Source organism: Brienomyrus brachyistius, unplaced genomic scaffold, assembly GCF_023856365.1.
Source record: "Brienomyrus brachyistius isolate T26 unplaced genomic scaffold, BBRACH_0.4 scaffold34, whole genome shotgun sequence".
Classification (NCBI taxonomy): domain Eukaryota; kingdom Metazoa; phylum Chordata; class Actinopteri; order Osteoglossiformes; family Mormyridae; genus Brienomyrus; species Brienomyrus brachyistius.
The window spans coordinates 2,841,050-2,864,458 of NW_026042309.1; the positions used below are offsets into that span (position 1 = coordinate 2,841,050).

The following is a 23,409-nucleotide window of genomic DNA, read 5'->3' on the forward strand; positions in this document are numbered from 1 at the left end:
AGATTTCATTACATTTTATTTTATTCAGAATCAGAATTCACTCCATTGGTACAACTGCATGTACTATGAATTTGTTTAGGCAGTTTTGGTGCATTTACAGACAACACAGAACATAAGTCAGAGAAAAACAGTCATTCTACATGTTTGTTCAGCTTACAGAACCCAATTATTAACATACGTCACACTTCAGACAGAGTAAAAAGGGTTATACTGGTTATAAAGCAGAGATTTTACCTTTTTGCCACAGAGAAGCAGCGACATGTGAGACTCTGATACGGTAAAAATGATTCCTCCAGCACACAGTGAGCTATCCCAGCATGCACAGCGACACGGGGGGGTTTGGATAAACCCCAAACCCTGGATTGAAGGACTCAGTGAATGAGGAGGTGAAGCTGTACAGGGGGGTCAGTCCATCAGAGGAGACTCTGTAGAAGGACAGAGCACCAGCCCCCCAGTCCAGATACACTCCTACTCTGCGGGGGCCTGAGGGCTCTATGGGTATGAGAGTCTGTTTATTATTGTGACAGACAGAGTGTCTGTGAGGAGAGCAGCACAGCATCCATGACTTGTCATTGTATCCAAGCCCACAGTCACTCCATCCTTTCCTCCTGATCCCTTTATAAGTGACTCCTATCCAGGCTCCATCTCCATCCCACTCAGCCTCCCAGTAACAGCGACCAGTCAGACTCTCTCTGCACAGAACTTGGCTCCAGCTGTCAAATCTCTCTGGATGATCAGGATATGGCTGCTCTGCCCCCCCTGTCACCTTCCTGTTCCCCCCTGACAGAGACACTTCTCTGTTTGCAGTGTTGGGGTCCAGCGTCAGCTGGCAGGAGCCTGTAGGCAGGAGGAAGAGCGATTGATCCCATGACGAAGCCCAGCATCTCCATCATTATCACTGTCACACCTCACACACTCACTCACACAGAACTCGCTCCAATACACACATTTTATTCCCAATATACTCATGTAGCCGCCCGAGTCTGCGGCGCTCCGGCTGCCCCCTGCGCTGTGAGACACGCCGCGCTGAGAGACTCGCTGGGGCCGAACTGCACTTTAGCCTGCGCTCTATTATTCTGTACGATACATAAAATATAAAAAGTCAAATATGTGAATAACCTCAGGAAATGTTGGTCGCCCGCGCGACGCCGGCGGGAAGACGCGCCGAAATGACGCGGGTGTTAAACTAATAGGCTTAATTACAGGTAAATAAAATTACAAACAGCATTCAGCATTTTATTAACCATAAAATTACACAACAAAGATTACCACTAAAAGTGAGTTTGTCTTTAGGTCACAATATGAACGTCTTTTAATCCACTTTGGACACACACCTCTCCAGCAGCGCGCCGACGCGACGCTCCCAACGCGGACGCATCTAGGCTGGTTCTCCGCAAAGCGCAGCACTCGCGTATTACACCGCGTATGCGTACATGGAAACGTTCATATTTCTCTGGTCAAGCTGTGTACTTTACACATGCGCACGTGCCCTATTTAAGTATTATTAGTAGTAATTCTGATATTCCCTGCATACGTACCACAGCCGCGAGGTCTGTGTATGTTTCCCTACGTTTTACAAATTCAGAGCGGCAGTTCACGGGGAGTTCAAAATCATCTATGTTGGCGTTTAAAGACAAATTTGGAGTGCGGCAGGCGGTCGTCCGCGGAGGTGTAAAATGCATCATAAAAGTCTATACAAACACGTCCGCTTATACGTGCGCGGAGAGGTACCAGTCTGGCCGCCACGTGTTTTCTGTGTTGATTCCGGCTTCGTCTGCGCACTTACATGAGGATAACAAGACGCATGCGCGACGTGCAGTGCCACCAGAAATTGGCGTGGCAGTATGGTCACGTTTTGTCACGGAACATTGTCTTTACTAACGGTACAGATAGTATTAAAGTAGCATCTGTTTTTTTTAAGAATGAGTGTCCAGAAGAGCTGTATATTTTCACAGACAAGAAAAAAATATTCCGAACACTATTGTGTCCTTCTTTGTACAGTGTCTTCAAAATTTAATGGCAGTATAAGTTTCTAAGAAAGCAGTGTCATGCGTACAAGGTACAATGAAATTCTAACCTGAAATTCTTACTTACCTACTTTCATAAGCAGCATTATTTTTCATACAGTTCCATCCATCCATCGATTTTTCTGCCACTTATCTAATATATAACATATAATCTATTTGTGTGTGTGTGTGCGGTGACTCGAACCTAGGTCCCAGAGGTGTGAGGCAACAGTGCTAATCACTGCACCACCATGCCACCCACCAGAAAACCATACATGTATTTAATCTCAAAATCAGTTCATCGTTTTCCCAGAAGGTGGCAGCACATCAACACTGCAACCTTGGACAAGGATCACCACACCTTTTCCTGCATTTGGAGCTGTTTCATTCCCTAATTTTGCGACTTAACAGACTTTAGGCCACCCTTTCTTTCTGTATGGGACTGCTGCAGAGTGACGGCCTGTATTCTGTTACTCATTGTTTGCACTCTTCATAGATTTCAACACTCAGATTATTGGTTAGATTGGGGTATTTTCTTTTTGTTTTCCGTTTATTTGTATACCAGTGGCTGCCTCTATTGATCTGGCTGACTAAGATTTGATTGGTCTGGGGTGGTGATGTTCACACTTTCACCTTGTGCAGTATAGTTGTGTGGGGATCAGTGTGGTGGGGCACAGGTGTGTGTGTGTGTGTGTGTGTGTGTGTGTGTGTTTAGGGGACTCCATTCCCCTTTTTGATCAACTTCACCGGACACCTGTTTCTTGCTTGGGTTTTGTCAGCCAGTGGCCAAAGGCTGGTTGCTGGTAAATTTTTTAAGGTCGTTGATGCTAAAGCGCTTGTCTTGTTTCTTGGTTTTATATTTTCAACAACCTGTCAATAGTACAAACACGTCCAGCTCCATTCGGTAAATGAACTTGTGTGTTCTTAATTTGGAGTAATTTTTCCTGTGGTGAAATTCCCCAGGTGGTGTAGTTGTGTCCTTGTACTACTGAGTACTACTTTGGAGAATTGTTATTGTTGACAGATATTAGAAGTGACAAACTGCCAGTCCCATCAGACAGCCATCGGCCATCGCCCTGCAGCCCAGGGTGCTCCGGTGACAGGAGCACTTATGTTCCACCATGCTGTTCGTTATGGACACACTGTGGGCAGCACAGGGATTCAGATCGGCCAGGCCGTTCCTCCCAATCACACCCTTCCAGGTTTCACTGTCGCTACGCACATCAGCGTTAATGTCTCCCAGCAGGACGATGCAGTCCCCACGGGGGGCACCTCCCAGCCCCCCCTCCCAGGTCTCGAAGCAGGCCAGGTACTCTGAGCTGGTGTTCGGTGCATACGCATAAACAGTCAGACCCCCTCCCCCAACTCGAAGTGGAAGGGAGGTAACACTCTCGCTCACTGGGGTGAACTCCAACGTTCTGGCACTGAATTGGGGGGGCTATTAGCTCATTTTGCAGAGGTCACCATTGTCAAAATGAAAATGAGGCTGAGGTGGGATGAATTCCACAAAATTTGTTGATGCTAGTATGGCATATTCTTCTGAACCAGGATGTACATCTTATCAAAAACGAGAATGTGATCAAGGTTTACCTTTCTCTTGATTTCCTTGTAACCGGGACACTTAGAAGCTAAGTTCAAATTTAGAAAACACACTTTTGCAGAATCATGGATTTACAGTAGTGAGGATGATTCATATAACCAAGCTGCCTCCGGCTATAATTCCTCACAGTGGGGCTGAAGATTTTTATTTTCTATGTGAAAACCCATGATCCATTTGAGGTGAAGTACCTGACTCTGCTTGGACCTAAAATATATTCATACCCCATTGATTAACTCTGTAATGTACCATATATGTTTAGTAATATGTATCCAGCGTTTTCAGCCTCTCTCAGGATAACAGTGCTTGTGCTTGTTGTCTCAGAAAATTGTAAACTCAGAAAATAAATCAAGCTTGTTGACTTGTTGACTAACGTTAGTTATTCACGCTGCAAAGAATATTTTGATGTTTGCTGATTAGCTAGTACATTGACACTTAGGCTACGCCTGTCAAAATCCTTAACTTACCTTTAATATCGGTAATGTTCCCCTCAGTCGCTGTATCCTTTTAACAGAACTGCTCTTGATATTCAACATCCCTCCTCAGCCCATTTTTCAGCATCGTTTATGGTAAAATGTGGCACCAGCTCAAAGTTTACAGTCCAAGCCGTTGTTATGTGACTGTACTTCCAGGCTTCCACTTGGGGTGACTCCCTCCTCTGCCTCGCTTTCCATTCAAAATGGCGGCCGTTTGAAAAAAGCACATAAGTAGACCCACACCTGCCCAGCACCTCTCACCAGGGGCAAGTCAAGAGTGGAATAGAGGGGAGTCCAGCCCCTCTCAAGCCCAACCCACTGATCTGCCAAATCCTGTAAATGTAAATGTAAATGTAAATGTAAGCCCAACCTGTGCATATATTTAGTTGGTATCTCTCTACCTCCCCAACCAGCTCAGGTTCTTTTCCCACCAGAGAGGTTACGTTCCATGTTCCTAGAACCAGAACTGGTAGCCGATGATCGGTCCGCCTAGGCCCCTGCATACACTGCCACCTGATCCACATTGCACCCAACCCCCACGGCTCGCCCTGCAGATGGTGGATACACAGGAGGGGGAGCCCATGTAAATTAGGCGCTCACCTGCTCCAGGGAAGGGTTCCGGTCTCCCCAATGTGGGCAGGGTCACATGATCTTTAGTGTTAGTGACTCACACTTTGTCTGGCTGCTCACCCAGGAACAATTTGCCTTGGGAGACCCAAACAGGGGCAGCTCCCCCAACAACATAGCTGCTAACCTCACAGAGGGACACGAACCCTTCCAGCACAATAGTGTCAATACATGGAAGGGCCCAAACGTCACCCCCGATCTACCAACATACTGTCCTGGCTGACCTCCCTCAAGAGTTACCCACTGACCTAATACTATACTGTCATGGATAACCTCACTCAAGCATTACCCACTGATCTAATACCATACTGTCATGGATAACCTCCATCGAGCGTTACCCACTGATCTAATACCATACTTTCATGGATAACCTCACTCAGGCGTTACCCACTGATCTAATACCATACTGTCCTGGCTGACCTCCCTCAAGCGTTACCCACTGATCTAATACCATACAGTCATGGATAACCTCACTCAGGCGGTACCCACTGATCCAATACCATACTGTCATGAACAACCTCCCACAAGCATTACCCACTGATCTAATACCATACAGTCATGGATAACCTCACTCAGGCGTTACACACTGATCTAATACCATACTGTCATAGATAACCTCACTCAGGCATTACCCACTGATCCAATACCATACTGTCATGGATATTCTCCATGACGTGTGACCCACTGATCTAATACCATACTGTCATGGATAACCTCACTCAAGCGTTACCCACTGATCTAATACCATATTGTCATGGATAACCTCGCATAAGCATTACCAACTGATCTAATACCATACTCTCATGGAAAACCTCACTCAGGCGTTACGCACTGATCCAATACCATTCTGTCCTGGATAACCTCGCACAAGCATTACCCACTGATCTAATACCATACTTTTATGGATAGCCTCACTCAGGCGTTACCCACTGATCCAATACCATACCGTCATGGATAACCTCGCACAAGCATTTCCCACTGACCTAATACCATACTGTCATGAATAAACTCACTCAGGCGTTACCCAATGATCCAATACCAAACTGTCATGGATCACCTCCCATAAGCATTACCCACTGATCTAATACCATACAGTCATGGATAACCTCCCACAGGCATTACCCACTGATCTAATACTATACAGTCATGGATAACCTCACTCAGGCGTTACCTACTGATCCAATACCACACTGTCATGGATAACCTCGCACAAGCATTACCCACTGATCTAATATCATGCTGTCATGGATAACCTCCCACAAGCATTACCCAGTGATCTAATACCATACATTCATGGATATCCTCCATCACATGTGACCCACTAATCTAATACCATACTGTTATGGATAACCTCACACAAGCATTACCCACTGATCCAGTACCATACTGTCATGGATAACTTCACTCAGGCGTTACCCACTGATCCAATACCATACTGTCATGGATAACCTCCCACGAGCATTACCCAATGATCTAATACCATATAGTCATGGATATCCTCCATGACGTGTGACCCATTGATCTAATACCATACTGTCCTGGCTGACCTCCCTCAAGCGTTACCCACTGATCCAGTACCATACTGTCATGGATAACCTCACTCAGGCGTTACCCACTGATCCAATACCATACTGTCATGGATAACCTCCCACGAGCATTACCCAATGATCTAATACCATACAGTCATGGATATCCTCCATGATGTGTGACCCACTGATATAATACCATACTGTCCTGGCTGACCTCCCTCAAGCGTTACCCACTGATCTAATACCATACTGTTATGGATAACCTCGCACAAGCATTACCCACTGATCCAGTACCATACTGTCATGGATAACCTCACTCAGGCATTACTCACTGATCCAATACCATACTGTCATGGATATCCTCCATGACGTGTGACCCACTGATCTAATACCATACTGTCATGGATAACCTCACTCAAGCGTTACCCACTGATCTAATACCATACTGTCATGGATAACCTCGCATAACCATTACCCACTGATCCAATACCATACTGTCATGGATATCCTCCATGACGTGTGACCCACTGATCTAATACCATACTGTCATGGATAACCTCACTCAAGCATTACCCACTGATCCAATACCATGCTGTCATGGATAACCTCCCACAAGCATTACCCACTGCTCCAATACCGTACTGTCATGGATATACTCCGTTACATGTGACCACTGATCTAATACCATACTGTCCTGGCTGACCTCCCTCAAGTGTTACCCACTGATCTAATACCATATTGTTATGGATACCCTCGCACAAGCATTACCCACTGATCCAGTACCATACTGTCATGGATAACCTCGCACAAGCATTACCCACTGATCTAATACTATACTATCATGGATATCCTCACTCAGCCGTTACCCACTGATCCAATTTCATACTGTCATGGATAACCTCCCACAAGCATTACCCACTGATCTAATGCCATACAGTCATGGATAACCTCACTCAGGCGTTACACACTGATCTAATACCATACTGTCATAGATAACCTCACTCAGGCATTACCCACTGATCTAATACCATACTGTCATGGATAACCTCGCATAACCATTACCCACTGATCCAGTACCATACTGTCATGGATAACCTCACTCAGGCGTTACCCACTGATCCAATACCATACTGTCATGGATAACCTCCCACGAGCATTACCCAATGATCTAATACCATATAGTCATGGATATCCTCCATGACGTGTGACCCACTGATCTAATACCATACTGTCCTGGCTGACCTCCCTCAAGCGTTACCCACTGATCCAGTACCATACTGTCATGGATAACCTCACTCAGGTGTTACCCACTGATCCAATACCATACTGTCATGGATAACCTCCCACGAGCATTACCCAATGATCTAATACCATACAGTCATGGATATCCTCCATGATGTGTGACCCACTGATATAATACCATACTGTCCTGGCTGACCTCCCTCAAGCGTTACCCACTGATCTAATACCATACTGTTATGGATAACCTCGCACAAGCATTACCCACTGATCCAGTACCATACTGTCATGGATAACCTCACTCAGGCATTACCCACTGATCCAATACCATACTGTCATGGATATCCTCCATGACGTGTGACCCACTGATCTAATACCATACTGTCATGGATAACCTCACTCAAGCGTTACCCACTGATCTAATACCATACTGTCATGGATAACCTCGCATAACCATTACCCACTGATCCAATACCATACTGTCATGGATATCCTCCATGACGTGTGACCCACTGATCTAATACCATACTGTCATGGATAACCTCACTCAAGCATTACCCACTGATCCAATACCATGCTGTCATGGATAACCTCCCACAAGCATTACCCACTGCTCCAATACCGTACTGTCATGGATATACTCCGTTACATGTGACCACTGATCTAATACCATACTGTCCTGGCTGACCTCCCTCAAGCGTTACCCACTGATCTAATACCATATTGTTATGGATAACCTCGCACAAGCATTACCCACTGATCCAGTACCATACTGTCATGGATAACCTCGCACAAGCATTACCCACTGATCTAATACTATTCTATCATGGATATCCTCACTCAGCCGTTACCCACTGATCCAATTTCATACTGTCATGGATAACCTCCCACAAGCATTACCCACTGATCTAATGCCATACAGTCATGGATAACCTCACTCAGGCGTTACACACTGATCTAATACCATACTGTCATAGATAACCTCACTCAGGCATTACCCACTGATCTAATACCATACTGTCATGGATAACCTCGCATAACCATTACCCACTGATCTAATACCATACTCTCATGGATAACCTCACTCAGGCGTTACGCACTGATCCAATACCATGCTGTCCTGGATAACCTCGCACAAGCATTACCCACTGATCTAATACCATGCTGTCCTGGATAACCTCCCACAAGCATTACCCACTGTTCCAATACCGTATTGTCATGGATATACTCCGTCACATGTGACCCACTGATCTAATACCATACTGTCCTGGCTGACCTCCCTCAAGCGTTACCCACTGATCTAATACCATATTGTTATGGATAACCTCGCACAAGCATTACCCATTGATCTAATACCATACAGTCATGGATAACCTCACTCAGGCGTTACACACTGATCTAATACCATACTGTCATAGATAACCTCACTCAGGCATTACCCACTGATCCAATACCATACTGTCATGGATATTCTCCATGACGTGTGACCCACTGATCTAATACCATACTGTCATAGATAACCTCACTCAGGCATTACCCACTGATCCAGTATCATACTGTCATGGATAACGAGAGGCATCTGGCTGCAGAAGGGCCTGACAGCGCGTGTCCTCTGTCAGGCCCCTTCCACTCTCAAGCCCCTACGTCATTTCTTTTCGAACGACAGACTCCTACTTGTCGCGAGCTATAAGAATCCATCTTGTCGTGCGGATAATTCCGAAGTCGTGGTATGTATGGCTAAACTATTTAAAAATTAATTATTACATTGAAATACGTGTGTACCTTAAGAATCAATCTTGTGCTTGCGGATAATTCTGAAGTCGTGGAATGTATGGCTTAACTATTTAAAAATTAATTATCACATCGAAATACGCGTGTGTCGAACTCATCGCCTTACCTCAGGCAACTCATGTTTACCTTAAAAAAGTCCTAAGAGTAGTGCTCGGTCACATAAAAAAGTCAGCTAAAGACCAAGTAAACTTTATAGTCATATCAGCTACTGTATATACAAGTATATAGAGAGACAAGACGACGTGACTCCAGCTTTACACAGTACAAGAAAAGGCACTTAAAATATACATATAAATAATATATAAAAACCGCAAATTTTAACCTAAAGAAACTTAAAGAATAACAAGACGAGGAAAAATAGATATAAATACAAGATGCAAATTAGTTACACGTGTTTCGGGTATTAAGGCAATCACGTGGAGAGTTTATAATTAGTTTCGGAATTCCAGCAGTAGAGTTCAATATCAACATTTTTATATATAACTCAATTTAGAGTATCACTAAAGTGGGGTTGGTGATGTGTGCAATATTTCAACAGGTAATAGTATATTTTAAAGGACTAACTGTATCTCAAAGGACCACTAGCTGATAATAAGATCTCATTTTGACCTAATTCATCATGGTGAACAAATTTAAAGATGTGGTTATAATTGTGTATTTTTTTTTTCATAATTGCTCAGTAATTATGTTGTTTTTAATATTACAGATGCATCCTTTAATTCTAAGTCATGGTGCCCTACCAGAAATAATCAGATGCAGCACATGCTGCCGTCTGTATCATTGCCCGCTTTGTCCTAACTTTAGGCCAGCGAAGCTGAACAGACTAAAGATCCACCTGGATGTGCATATAAAAAATGCAGTGTTTTTCCAAAGTAAGTTCATGTACTTTCTTTCTTTTTATTTGAAGTGATAAATTATATTGAACATAAACAATTAAAACCAGTGTTTTTGTTCTTGCAGACTTAAGAATTTGCAGATGCACTCTACCTTGTAGAAAGGATGGTCATTTCCACTGTCCTAGGTGCAGTGAGACAGTGATTAAAAAAAACACTTTTGTGGAGCACCTGGAAAAGTGCAGCGGTGTGACCAAAAAGACTGAGTCCTCATGCTTACTTCAGACAGCCTTACCTCCCATTCCATTGCTTCAACAAGCAAAATCTTCCTCTCCACAGCCTGAAGGGGATCAATGTTTCCCTCAACTAAAGAAAGAAGTAGAACCTTCCCATCTGCCCTCATTCAGAAAACCAGTAAAGGTGAAATGCCCACACTGTTCACTGCTGTTACATAAAAAGAATCTACATACTCACATTACTAGGAAGCATTTATGTAAACCAAGAGATGTGAATAGGCAGTCACATTTTGCCCGTGTTTGTGTTGATACAAAAAATGGTATTGCTGCAGTTCAAAAGTCAGGGCATGGATTTTCAACACCTATTCATGTTCAAAAAAAAATTAAGGGCAACAAACATGAGGTAATGTGTGAACTGGAGGAATGCTGGCAATATCAGCTATTAGTACGCAGGAGTCGTCTTGTGTTCAGTGAATGCCACCACATACGTTCACTGGAATACTGCACAGAAGTAGCAGAGGAAGAGATTCTACATGCAAGAGTTTTGGATGAAATGGTTGCATGCAAATTCTTTGCAGCAGCAAAGAAGGCAGTGTGCTTGAAGAGACAAAGGTTAGCATTGAAAGCTGGAGCACCTTTTGCTGTCCTTGTTGATCTTGGTGGGTCAAAGTCTTATATTTGTTTATCCATCCATGACTCCACAACATATTTCAGTCGCCTTGGAAGAATGATGGTTACGTTCAGTATGAAGAACAACACGTGGCATTGTCCATGTGCTAAGCCACATATGTCATGCCCTCATAAGAACATTGCAAAGTGGCACATCTTTCAAATTAACAGGAACTTGTTCAGAACAGGATTCAAAGCCTGACACAGCTTCACAGTCCAAACAGGAACAGGCAACAGAGGACTTGAAGAGGGCAGTGAAATACATTTATGAAAGAAAAAAAAAGTCTTCCAGAGGACACAACACCTGCAAAACCACCATCAGACTACCCATCAGATTTAATTCCAGCGGAGACTTCATGTGTCCTTTGCTCAAGCAGTCCAAAGTTTGACATGCCAGTGAATATTACAAATATGTCCAAAATAGTAACAACCCTTGGAATTGCTGAAAGTAAGTGTATGAAATTAATTCTATTCTTCTTAAATACTGTTTTACTTTGTGTTTCTTACAGCTATATTGTTTAAAATTTTTTATTTTATTTTTTTTTAGATATTTCAACCTACTTTAAGAGATGTCCTGAGTGTCAGATGACTTACCGTTATCAGGAGTGGCAAGATGGACGTCATAACTTTGATGATCATCTTGTGTTGAGCCTTGAACTATGTCTTTATTTAAGACACAGTCTTCAGGTATTTCTGTGTGAAGAGGATTTTTTGTTGCACTGTGGCTTTGAAATATCACATCATTGTTTTCTTTTCGTTTCAGAACCACATTTCTGTTTCAAGGGCTATCGATACTCTGCAAAATTTGCGGAAAAAACAGTTTCCACCGACAGACAGGATTTTGCATGCCTACTGCCACTTTGAGGCACTAACCAGCACAGATTACACATATGCTTGTGTTCTGTGTGGCTACTGGCCTTCTGTTGTGGTGATGGACCTGCATAAAAAGGCTTTTTTTAATTTGGCGGGTAATTGAGTTATGTTTAAGTCAACGGTTTAGTAAATACTTTTTTTAAAGTAATTTCAGTATCTTATCACTTTGTCTGTCTTTTATCAGTCAGTGATCTCAAAGATCCACCTGTCAACTATACTGGTGAGCAAAGCATTGTGGATTTCTGGGATGCTATCAATCTAGAGATGATTTCTTCTGGCTTTGTTCCCAGTAAGTCAATATGACACTATTTTCCTGTAATCTGGTAATCTGTGTTTTTTTGCGCTGGATGACTTTGTATCTTGTTTTGTAATAGGTCAGGCACAGAACCCTTGTGCTGTTAAACCAAATTATGAATTCTGGGCACCTTGGATAGGGCCAATGACCAGGAAAAGTGACAAAGTACTCAACACAGAACATGAAAAAATGTCAGGTGTCAAGTCATCTACTGAAGTGGCACTTACACTTGTATCTGAAGATCGGCTGGTTGACGAATTGATGAAACAAAAAGTAAGTAATTACTGGAAAACAGTAAAATATATCCATCCATCCATTTTCCAAACCGCTTATCCTACTGGGTCGTGGGGGGTCTGGAGCCTATCCCGGAAACAATGGGCACGAGGCAGGGAACAACCCAGGATGGGGGGCCAGCCCATCGCAGGGCACATTCATACAGGCACACCTATGGGCAATTTAGCAAGTCCAATTAGCCTCAGCATGTTTTTGGACTGTGGGGGGAAACCAGAGTACCTGGAGGAAACCCCACGACGACATGGGGAGAACATGCAAACTCCACACACGTGACCCCAGTGGAGATTCAAACTTGGGTCCCAGAGGTGTGAGGCAACAGTGCTAACCACTGTACCACCATGCCGCCCCCAGTAAAATATAAAATATGTAATATATATATATATATATATATATATATATATATATATATATATATATATATATATATATATATATATATATATATATATATATATATATATATATATATATATATATATATATATATATATATATATCTTTTACATGTTAATGATTTATTATTAATTTGGTAATTTTATATTACTATTCTTAAATAATGTAATGATGTATCATTCTTCCAGGTGAGCACTGTCCGAAAATTGTGCAAGGCCTGTAACGTTTGTTCCAAAGGGTCCCGTACTGACCTTGTTATCAGACTAAGGGAGGAGATGAAAACGAGACAGACATATGACAAAGTATTTCAGAAGATCTGGGGCGCATCTGGTGAGTAGAGTTGGCAGTTTATGAAAGTCATTTTTAATAGACAGTTTTTGCATACATTATGTTTCATTTTGTGTTTTCAGGTGGATGGTCAGTCATTGTGTGTCCACATGGAATTGTGTACAGCTTAAAATTCAACCTTAGAGCAGAGAGTCCAAGGGACTTTGCAGATTTGCTTCTTTCCTGGAAGCACTTTCCAAATGTGTGTGTATATGATTTTGCCCGTGGGCTAGCTACACATACTAACTTGAGGGCACCAGCCATCTTGCCTTTTCATCCATTTGAAGGAAGACTGGCACAGCCTACTGTGGAGAACATTCAGTCAGCTGAGATGAAAAAACTTCAGGTGTCACTTCCATGGCTTATAGAGAGTCTTGAGTACCCTGAGCCTAATGGCCACCCAGTTACTGGTTCCTCAGAACACTATGTACTCTATGACAAGTTTCATGAGAAAAACACTAAGGACTCAAAAGATGTGCTGCGAAGAATTGACCTGGTTCCAGAACTTCGTTGGACATTGAACAGTCAGGTTGCAGAGCAGTTGTTTTCAGCTATGCGGAAAAACAACTACTTCTTGAATAATATGTCTCCGTCCACACATGTGTTTGCAATGAGGAATATCATCCATCACCGGAATACCGCAACAAATTCAAAACTCTTACAACAGTTGTTACATCGTGGTGAGAGACCCCAAGATATCTGCAACATTTCACTGTCTAACCTTGGCCAAGCTGTCATAGGTCAGTAAACATGATGTGTGGTAACTTACTTGATGGTAAAATTACATGTGCTGTACGTATGCATTCTTTGTTACTTACATCCAGTGCTCTTGCACCACTTACAGGTTCTGAATCTTTGGCTAGTACTGACTCTGCCAGGACACAAAATCTACAAGTCTACGGTCTACACAAATTAAAGAACAGAGACTTCTGGCTTTTAGTGACATGGGTATGCTTTTAAGATACTTTGCATTTAAGTGCTTTGACATGACAATTCTAACTGCTGTCATACAACTCTAATTTAGACTTTGGCATGTGTGGACCACGTTGTGAAGAGCAAACAAAACTGGAAAATGTATCAGCATCCTCTGCATCATGGGAGATGCAGTATCACCTTGGCCAACAATTGCTGGTAATATTGAACTATAATATAAATCAAGTAAAACAAAGTTATAGTTTATTTTTATACTATGTTTGTATTTTAACCATTCCAACATGTTCCTCAGCTTGATTATGTCTTGGACATTGAAAGACCTCAACAGGAGTTGATTGTTAGAACTGCAAGAGCGTGTCTGAGCCAGGCTGACTTTTTAACCTTGGGCCTAGACAGAGAAATTGAATCAACCGTAAGTAACTATTTACTGTACTCAGAATTACAATGTAATTTATTATAAAGGCATAACAAGCTTTTTATTTCTAGATTGCAAATGGATGCTTTGATTTGATTGAAGGAATAGCAGGAATTTGCAACATAGAATTACTGTCTTTAAAATAGTTGTTGAGTATTAACGTTTTAATTCATATGTCTTTATTTAGGGAAAGGATATTTTTATTGGGGGTGGCATGGTGGTGCAGTGGTTAGCACTGTAGCCTCATGCCTCTGGGACCCGGGTTCGAGTCTCCATCTGGGTTACATGTGTGTGGAGTTTGCATGTTCTCCCCATGTCGTCGTGGGGTTTCCCCCCACAGTCCAAAAACATGCTGAGGCTAACTGGAGTTGCTAAATTGCCCGTAGGAGTGCATGTGTGAGTGAATGGTGTGTGAGTGTGCCCTGTGATGGGCTGGCCCCCCATCCTGGGTTGTTCCCTGCCTCGTGCCCATTGCTTCCGGGATAGGCTCCGGACCCCCCGCGACCCAGTCGGATAAGCGGTTTGGAAAATGGATGGATGGATGGATGGATATTTTTATTGTTGATTCCTATGTTGTCCCAACATGGCTGCCTCCCACAAGCTGTGACCCAATGGCCTCCTTACCTGTAAGTCTATTTTTCTGTGTGTGGTGTAGGATCCTGTTGGTCTGCACTGGTATAGTTTGAAGATCACAAACTATTATTACAGACGTAGAACAGCTATTAACAATAGACAAATCAAATACAGTTAGTTATCCTTTACAAAATACTTGAAAAGGACAGGATTAATACGAGATTCCAGTCTAACATTTATAAATGAAAATTAAACTATATTTATCTTCTCCACCTGTATTAAACCTTTGTGAAACTTTTCTTAGAGGGATTCTGGTACCAAGGACATACTTTTCATTCCCATCTGGATTCCTGGGCATTTTGTACTTTGTGTAAGTAAAATATCTCCAGTCAAAACAAGATTTTAATATTGTTTATGTTAACATTAACTATTCTTCACTAGATTGGGAATAATTTTTGTAATTGCTGGGTCTTTCAGTATTAATTGATGTATTCAGTCTAAGCTCCTACTGAATGTCTTTGTGTAGGTTTTGAAGCCGACACAGAGAGAGATATTTTTCCTTGACTCCATGTACCATAAAAAAAGATTTGGATTTTCTGCTGTCCAGTACATGGAACTGTTGAGGTTAAAGCTTGAGTTTAAAGGAGTTTAAGTTCCTTGGTCCAGTTCCAGGATCATTAATATGACCACGTTCTACTGGTCATTTTCTGCATGTAAGTTCCAAAAAACAGGTCACGTTCTTTGACCTGATTACTAGGCTGGATTATATTTGATTTCTGCAATGCTTGCTTGCTCCATATAAAACATGATATGTACATGATTCATGATGTGTGACATCATTACCAACAAATATTGTGGGCAGCAGTGTCTCATTCCAAGCACGAAATAAAACTTTTTGTAGTTTTATTTAAACAATTATGTAGTAATTGTAATTATTTGTGCTAACTGCTGGTTCCTTAGACTGCTATAACAACTTCTCAAACAGCCCCCTGCTGCACTTAGCTTTTAATCCTCCACATGAACTAAACTAATTGTGCAATTATGTACATGTGGCACCCAGGAGTATTTGTTTATAGAAAGGCAGCCCTTCAACAACGGTTCAGTTAATTATTTTGTTGTATTTTGTGTTTTCATTGTTTTTGCTGTGTGGCACACCCTCACACTGGCTTGCATGAACAGTAACCTCTGGTGCTATACCCTTTTTGCGCCAGAGGGGGCAGTAATGGCGCCTGGGAGACAGAGAGACTGACTGCGAACCGTAGAAGCAGCTCAGATCGAGCGCGAGCTACGTTCAGCAGTCAGTACGGCGCAGCCTTTATGTTTGATTATTATTTTCTGTGATTACAGGTGAGTTAAGTGCACAAGCATTAAATCGAACGTGTTCTTGGTAATATTTGTAAGTTTAATGACTATTTTTGTTGGTTTCGATTATACTTTTAGATCGTTTGTATGGTAGAAGCAGCTCAGATCGAGCGCGAGCTACGTTCAGCAGTCAGCACGGCGCAGCCTTTATGTTTGATTATTATTTTCTGTGATTACAGAATAAAAGCCGACCTGTTACACCCCAGCCAAATGCTTTTGTCATAACGTGTGTAACACAGGCGCCACAGGAAAGGTTTGTGGTTCCTTCTAGGAGTTGGATTATTGTTTGTGTTGTGGGTTTTGTTTTCGGGGGATTGGGCTGTCTTCCCCCGACTAGTTACTTTAAATAATATTGTTTGATATAAATTGATTTTTTTTCCTTGTGTATTTGTGTTTAGGAGGAACCGCACGTGATTTTGGTGTTCATGGCCCTTGTGTTGATGTGAGCTGCCCAGGCCTTTTTATTGTCCACGTGTGAACTTTAGCCGGGTGTTTTAGCTGAGTGTGAAGTGTTTTCCCAAGTGTTTTAGAGATTGCTGTGCTGAGATCATTGTGTGGGGGGTTGTGGTGCTGCCTGGGTGCTCTATTCACTTATTGAGGCAGCGACACTGAATTGTGGAATCCTGGTAATAAAGGCTTATTACTAGACTTCTGTTGTGAGCTGTTTCTTATAGCTGGTGCCCAGTTTAGTCGAGTTATTAACCTGCATCATTGGGGAAAAGTGATCCTCTCTTACAATTACATTGTGTTGATTACATTATGTTTACATTGTAATGATTACATCATGGATATTTGGCATACATTTTAATAATATCATAATACTTGTATTCTATGTTATATAGTGCTAAATAATATTCCATAAGAGCAGCTTCACTCCTGAGTGTCCTGGGTGATTGTAGCTCAGGTTCAGCTCTCTCAGGTGTGAGGGGTTTGACCTTAGAGCTGAAGCCAGGGAAGAACAGCCTTCTTCTGTGACTCTACAGCCTGCAGAGAGACAGACAAAAACACTCTGATAAATAAGATCACATCACCAATACAAGTATTACTTATAAGTAAATGTAACTACTTTCCTATTGACAATGTGTTTCCTTTCAGTAAATACAGTTTACTACGTGGAAGGAATACTCAGTAATACTGGCCTCAGTATCCCCTGTTTACAGTCTGGAATACTCAGTAATACTGACCTCAGTATCCCCTGTTTACAGTGTGGAATACTCAGTAATACTGACCTCAGTTTCTCCAGTTTACAGTGTGGAATACCCAGTCCAGCAGAGAGCAGCTTCACTTCTGAATCCTGTAGGTCATTGTCACTCATGTCCAGCTCTCTCAGATGTGAGTGGTTTGATCTGAGAACTGAAGCCAGCGCCTCACAGCATTCCTCTGTGAGTTCACACCGGTTCACCTTTAGGAAAATGAAAGACTTTTAAGATTCAAGATTCTTTATTTGTGACATGCATAGTTTTACAGGAACAACATGCAGTGAAATGTATCCTGAACTGCTCTTTGACTGTGCAACATTAGAATAATTAAATTTTAAAACCACTTTTTACATTGGTGCACTGTATATTACATCACAGTGAGCCGTTACATTCATCACAGAAGAGATTCTTTTAAACAATGAATTTATTGTACAGCTTTTAAGTGGCACATTAACACTCACCTCAGTTTTGACTGGAACATTATATTTTGTTAAACTCAGCATATTTAAAATTGCAACACAACCATCACTTTTCTTTGTCTATTAGCTGCTAACCAACACAGTGCTAACCATGACAGCATGGTATTAGATCAGTGGGTAATGCTTGAGGGAGGTTATCCATGACAGTATGGTATTGGAGCAGTGGGTAACGCATGAGTGAGGTTATCCATGTCAGTATAGTATTAGATCAATGTGTAACGCCTGAGTGAGGTTATCCATGACTGTATGGTATTAGATCAGTGGGTAATGCTTGTGGGAGGTTATCCATGACAGTATGGTATTGGATCAGTGGGTAACGCCTGAGTGAGGTTATCCATGACAGTATGGTATTAGATCAGTGGGTAATGCTTGTGCGAGGTTATCCATAACAGTATGGTATTGGATCAGTGGGTAACGCTTGAGGGAGGTCAGCCAGGACAGTATGGTATTAGATCAGTGGGTCACATGTGATGGAGGATATCCATGACAGTATGGTATTGGAGCAGTGGGTAATGCTTGTGGGAGGTTATCCATGACAGTATGGTATTAGATCAGTGGGTAACGCTCTATGGAGGTTATCCATGACAGTATGGTATTAGATCAGTGGGTAACACTTGAGGGAGGTTATCCATGACAGTATGGTATTAGATCAGTGGGTAATACTTGAGGGAGGTTATCCTTGATAGTGTGGTATTGGATCAGTGGGTAACATTTGAGTGAGGTTATCCATGACAGTATGGTATTGGATCAGTGGGTAACATTTGAGTGTGGTTATCCATGTCAGTATGGTATTAGATCAGTGGGTAACGCTCGATGGAGGTTATCTATGACAGTATGGTATTAGATCAGTGGGTAACGCTTGAGGGAGGTTATCCTTGTCAGTATGGTATTAGATCAGTAGGTAACGCTTGAGGGAGGTTATCTATGTCAGTATGGTATTAGATCAGTGGGTAACTCTTGAGGGAGGTCAGCCAGGACAGTATGTTGGTAGATCGGGGGTGACGTTTGGGCCCTTCCATGTATTGACACTATTGTGCTGGAAGGGTTCGTGTCCCTCTGAGGTTAGCAGCTATGTTGTCGGGGGAGCTGCCCCTGATTGGGTCTCCCAAGGCAAATTGTTCCTGGGTGAGCGGCCAGAGAAAGTGTGAGTCACTTACAATAAGGATCATGTGACCCTGCCCACATTGGGGAGACCGGGACCCTTCCCTGGGGCAGGTGAGCGCCTAATTTACATGGGCTCCCCCTCCTGTGTATCCACCATCTGCAGGGCGAGCCGTGGGGGTTGGGTGCAATGTGGATCAGGTGGCAGTGTATGCAGGGGCCTAGGCTGACCCATCATCGGCTACCAGTTCTGGTTCTAGGAACATGGAATGTAACCTCTCTGGTGGGAAAGGAACCTGAGCTGGTTGGGGAGGTAGAGAGATACCGACTAAATATCTGCACAGGTTGGGCTTGAGAGGGGCTGGACTCCCCTTTATTCCACTCTTGACTTGCCCCTGGTGAGAGGGGCTGGACTCCCCTCTATTCCACTCTTGACTTGCCCTTGGTGAGAGGTGCTGGGCAGGTGTGGGTCTACTTATGTGCTGATTTCACACGGCCGCCATTTTGAATGTAAAGCGAGGCAGAGGAGGCAACAAGCAGAAGCATTAACCTGAGAGGCTGAAAATGCTGGATACATATTACTAAACATATATGGTACATTACAGAGTTAATCAATGGGGTATGAATATATTTTAGGTCCAAGCAGAGTCAGGTACTTCACCTCAAATGGATCATGGGTTTTCACATAGAAAATAAAAATCTTCAGCCCCACTGTGAGGAATTATAGCAGGAGGCAGCTTGGTTATATGAAACATCCTCACTACTGTAAATCCATGATTCTGCAAAAGTGTGTTTTCTAAATTTGAACTTAGCTTCTAAGTGTCCCGGTTACAAGGAAATCAAGAGAAAGGTAAACCTTGATCACATTCTCGTCTTTGATAAGATGTACATCCTGGTTCACAAGAATATGCCATACTAGCATCAACAAATTTTGTGGAATTCATCCCACCTCAGCCTCGTTTTCATTTTGAAAATGGTGACCTCTGCGAAATGAGCTAATAGCCCCCCAATTCAGTGCCAGAACGTTGGAGTTCACCCCAGTGAGCGAGAGGCTTACCTCCCTTCCCCTTCGAGTTGGCGGAGGGGGTCTGACTGTTTATGCGTATGCACCGAACACCAGCTCAGAGTACCTGGCCTTCTTGGAGACCTGGGAGGGGGGGCTGGGAGGTGCCCCCCGTGGGGACTGCATTGTCCTGCTGGGAGACATTAACGCTGATGTGCGTAGCGACAGTGAAGCCTGGAAGGGTGTGATTGGGAGGAACGGCCTGGCCGATCTGAATCCCTGTGCTGCCCACAGTGTGTCCATAACGAACAGCATGGTGGAACATAAGTGCTCCTGTGACCGGAGCATCCTGGGCCGCAGGTCGATGGCCGTCTGATGGGACTGGCAGTTTGTCACTTCTAATATCTCTCCTTAAACGTTTCATGTTCTTTTAATTTTTTATTGTCATATTTAGTCCTACGATTTTACTTTGTGCATTAAGCATTTTATTTCTTATATTTTCTGGAAAGCACTTTGAATGACCTTCTTGTATGAAGATGTGCTATATAAATAAACTTGACTTAAACCAACATAAAATATTCATTCTCTACTCACTTCAGCTTCTCCAGTTTACAGCTGGGATCCTCCGGTACAGCAGAGAGCAGCTTCGCTCCTGAGTCTCCTGGGTGATTGTAGCTCAGATCCAGCTTTCTGAGGTTTGACTTCAGAGCTGAAGTCAGGGAAGAACAGCCTCTCTGTGACTCTACAGCCTGACAGCTTATTGAAAGGAAACCACAAAATTTCAGACAAAATACAGGCAGCAGCGACCTGTCAAATCACCAGTGCTGAAGTTGCCAGTGACTGGCCTGGACCCACCAGAGCAAACAGCCCTTCAGCCCCCCCCCCCCCACCCCACCTTTCCCCCATCCCAGATCTCCGTGTTGCTGATAAAAAGCTGCCATTCGGGGGTAATATTCTGCACTTGGGTTTGCCTGAGTGCCTCTGTTCCTGCAGCTGCCACACACTGTTCACTGAAGCTCACCTTTTAGCGTCACTGTCTGTAATAACAGACATAAATGATCAGCTTCTAAATTAGACCATCCAGTGAGAGCGACCCACTGCATCAAACAACTGGACTCTCTCACCCCCAGTCCTGCCAGAAGAAGAGCACTGAGGACAGAGAGGATGAGACCCCGGACTGATGTCAAGATCAAATGGTGTGACATCATAGAAACCGTAAGATGCCCACGGTCGAGCAGAGAACCACCCGTGAGGAAGTGAGGAATGCCAACAGGAGGCGGTTGGTATTAGATCAGTGGGTAATGCTGGTAGAGTAACCAGTGCTCCCCCCCACTCCTTATTTTCTACATCCTTCTTCCTTTGAATTTTTGCCTGCTGTCGTGTCACAGAGACACAGAGTTTGGCCAAAACACACTGATGCTCTTTTTTGGGCAGTGTAACAATGCTGCTGATATAAAACCCATACAGAGTATCAGACATATGAGTGTCCCAGTTTACCTTTGTCCCACTTAACATTCACCCAGTCCAAAAGGTCTCACAGTACATTCCATACCTGTTGGCAATATGAATACAATGAATGATTTCACTGATCAAATTCGCCTTGTACTGCAAAGGAAGAACTGCAATCAACTGCATTCCCTGGCACAACAACCGCCCTGTGTACCAATCAACGCGTCTGGAGGGCTAAGAGCTGCCAGCCATCGCTGTGACCAGGTCCCTCATCCTCTGACTGTATATGAAGACGCTCAGTCCCCACAAGCCATAGTGAGGAATTGTGTCTATGAAAAATGACCCTTTTCTTTCCCGAGTGCTTGCAGCTCCCTCTGTGTTGTCCTGTGTGTGTGACGCAGCTCCTGACCCCCTGCCCAGTCAGCATGATCCCCAATCCCCATTTATCCCCAGTTATCACTTTGCGAGGCTGGAGAAGTCCTGCCATTTCCTGCAGACTTCAATCCCAGATCACTGCTGGCCACGGTGGCCTTTCATCCCGGCAGTGATTTCCCTCCATTGTTCCCCCACCTCCTCCATTAGTTGTATCGCCGCCTTGCAGAGCTGATGTTTCCTCTTTCTCTGGCTGCTGTCCATGGTTTCTTTGTACAAAGAGCCCCATCACGTTTTCAACCTATTGGTAACTGATAATTTAATTTGTTATTCCGTCTGTGCGTTTTCAGACGTTTAGATTTGGATTATATGTTATATTGTTCATGTTTACATGTGTCATGTAGCAATGATTTGACTCGCATTTTGCTATTGACATACTTGGAATCGATTTTCCTCTTATTGACAGTTTGTGCTTTTCTCACGTGGAGGCTGGGAAGAGCCAACAAAGTCCTACTTAAAGTTTGTCTGTTAATTCTGGAATAATGAAGGCTTTTGGGAAACACACATAGACCACACTCATTCTTTACTTAAATTGTTTATTTTGTTTATTATTCGCTAATTCGCCTTTGGGAAAGCCATCTGTCACGCCTCCCGGGTGTAGACCGATGGAGAGGTCCAATTAGAGTCCAAAACGGGAGACTACATAAGCGTGACACACGCAATTTGGGTTGCGAAGTATTTGCCTATGTTCTATAGCAGTACAGAGCGATTTCTTGTCCGTTGTCTTTCCCTAGTTTCCTACTGCTTCCGTCTGCCCATTGTGTGCACCTTACCCTGTTTACCTTCCTTCCCCAGACCAGCCCTCGACCCTGAACCTCCTGCCCTGCCTTCCCTACCAGTCCCAGGATCTCTCATCTCCCCTTCCCTGTGTCTTCGTGTCCCATGCCTGCCCGTAGGACTGACCACCTCGGCTGCTGACCTCCTTTTCCGACCACGACCATCCCAGCCATCTCGCCCCTTGAAAGTCCGTTGCCTGAGTGATCTAATAAAGATCAATTGGTTCTGCACCTCTGGGTCTGTGCTTCCCTGCGAGAGCTCGGTTGACACCATCCCTGACTATTAACTCTGAAAGAAGGAGATGTGAACATCCCCAGCAACTACTGCTGGCCTGTCAGGCTTTAAATTATGCAAATTATAAAGATAAAGAAGTTAATTGCAAAAAACTTTATGGATGGAACAGTATTTTCTGAAATTCTGTTTGAGAGCCCTTAGCACATGAACATTTTTAAGCCTGTGGTCCACACAGATCTGTACAGTACAGTGAGAGCTGATTATAGG

At 43.3% G+C, this 23,409-nt stretch overlaps 3 long non-coding RNA genes across 3 annotated transcripts; all 3 read left to right on the forward strand.

Annotated features, from left to right (window-relative positions):
• Positions 1–11,313: 11,313 nt before the first annotated feature.
• On the forward strand, positions 11,314–11,950 carry LOC125721623 (uncharacterized). Its single transcript, XR_007385857.1, has 3 exons — positions 11,314–11,451; positions 11,551–11,690; positions 11,767–11,950. It is a non-coding gene; the product is annotated as an uncharacterized LOC125721623 (long non-coding RNA).
• Positions 11,951–12,062: 112 nt separating this feature from the next.
• On the forward strand, positions 12,063–14,071 carry LOC125721621 (uncharacterized). The gene is made up of 4 exons (XR_007385855.1): positions 12,063–12,165; positions 12,251–12,444; positions 13,047–13,925; positions 14,030–14,071. It is a non-coding gene; the product is annotated as an uncharacterized LOC125721621 (long non-coding RNA).
• A 757-nt stretch (positions 14,072–14,828) lies between these two features.
• LOC125721620 (uncharacterized) lies at positions 14,829–18,237 on the forward strand. Its single transcript, XR_007385854.1, has 4 exons — positions 14,829–15,159; positions 15,411–15,476; positions 15,633–16,453; positions 17,712–18,237. It is a non-coding gene; the product is annotated as an uncharacterized LOC125721620 (long non-coding RNA).
• The last annotated feature ends 5,172 nt before the right edge of the window (positions 18,238–23,409 follow it).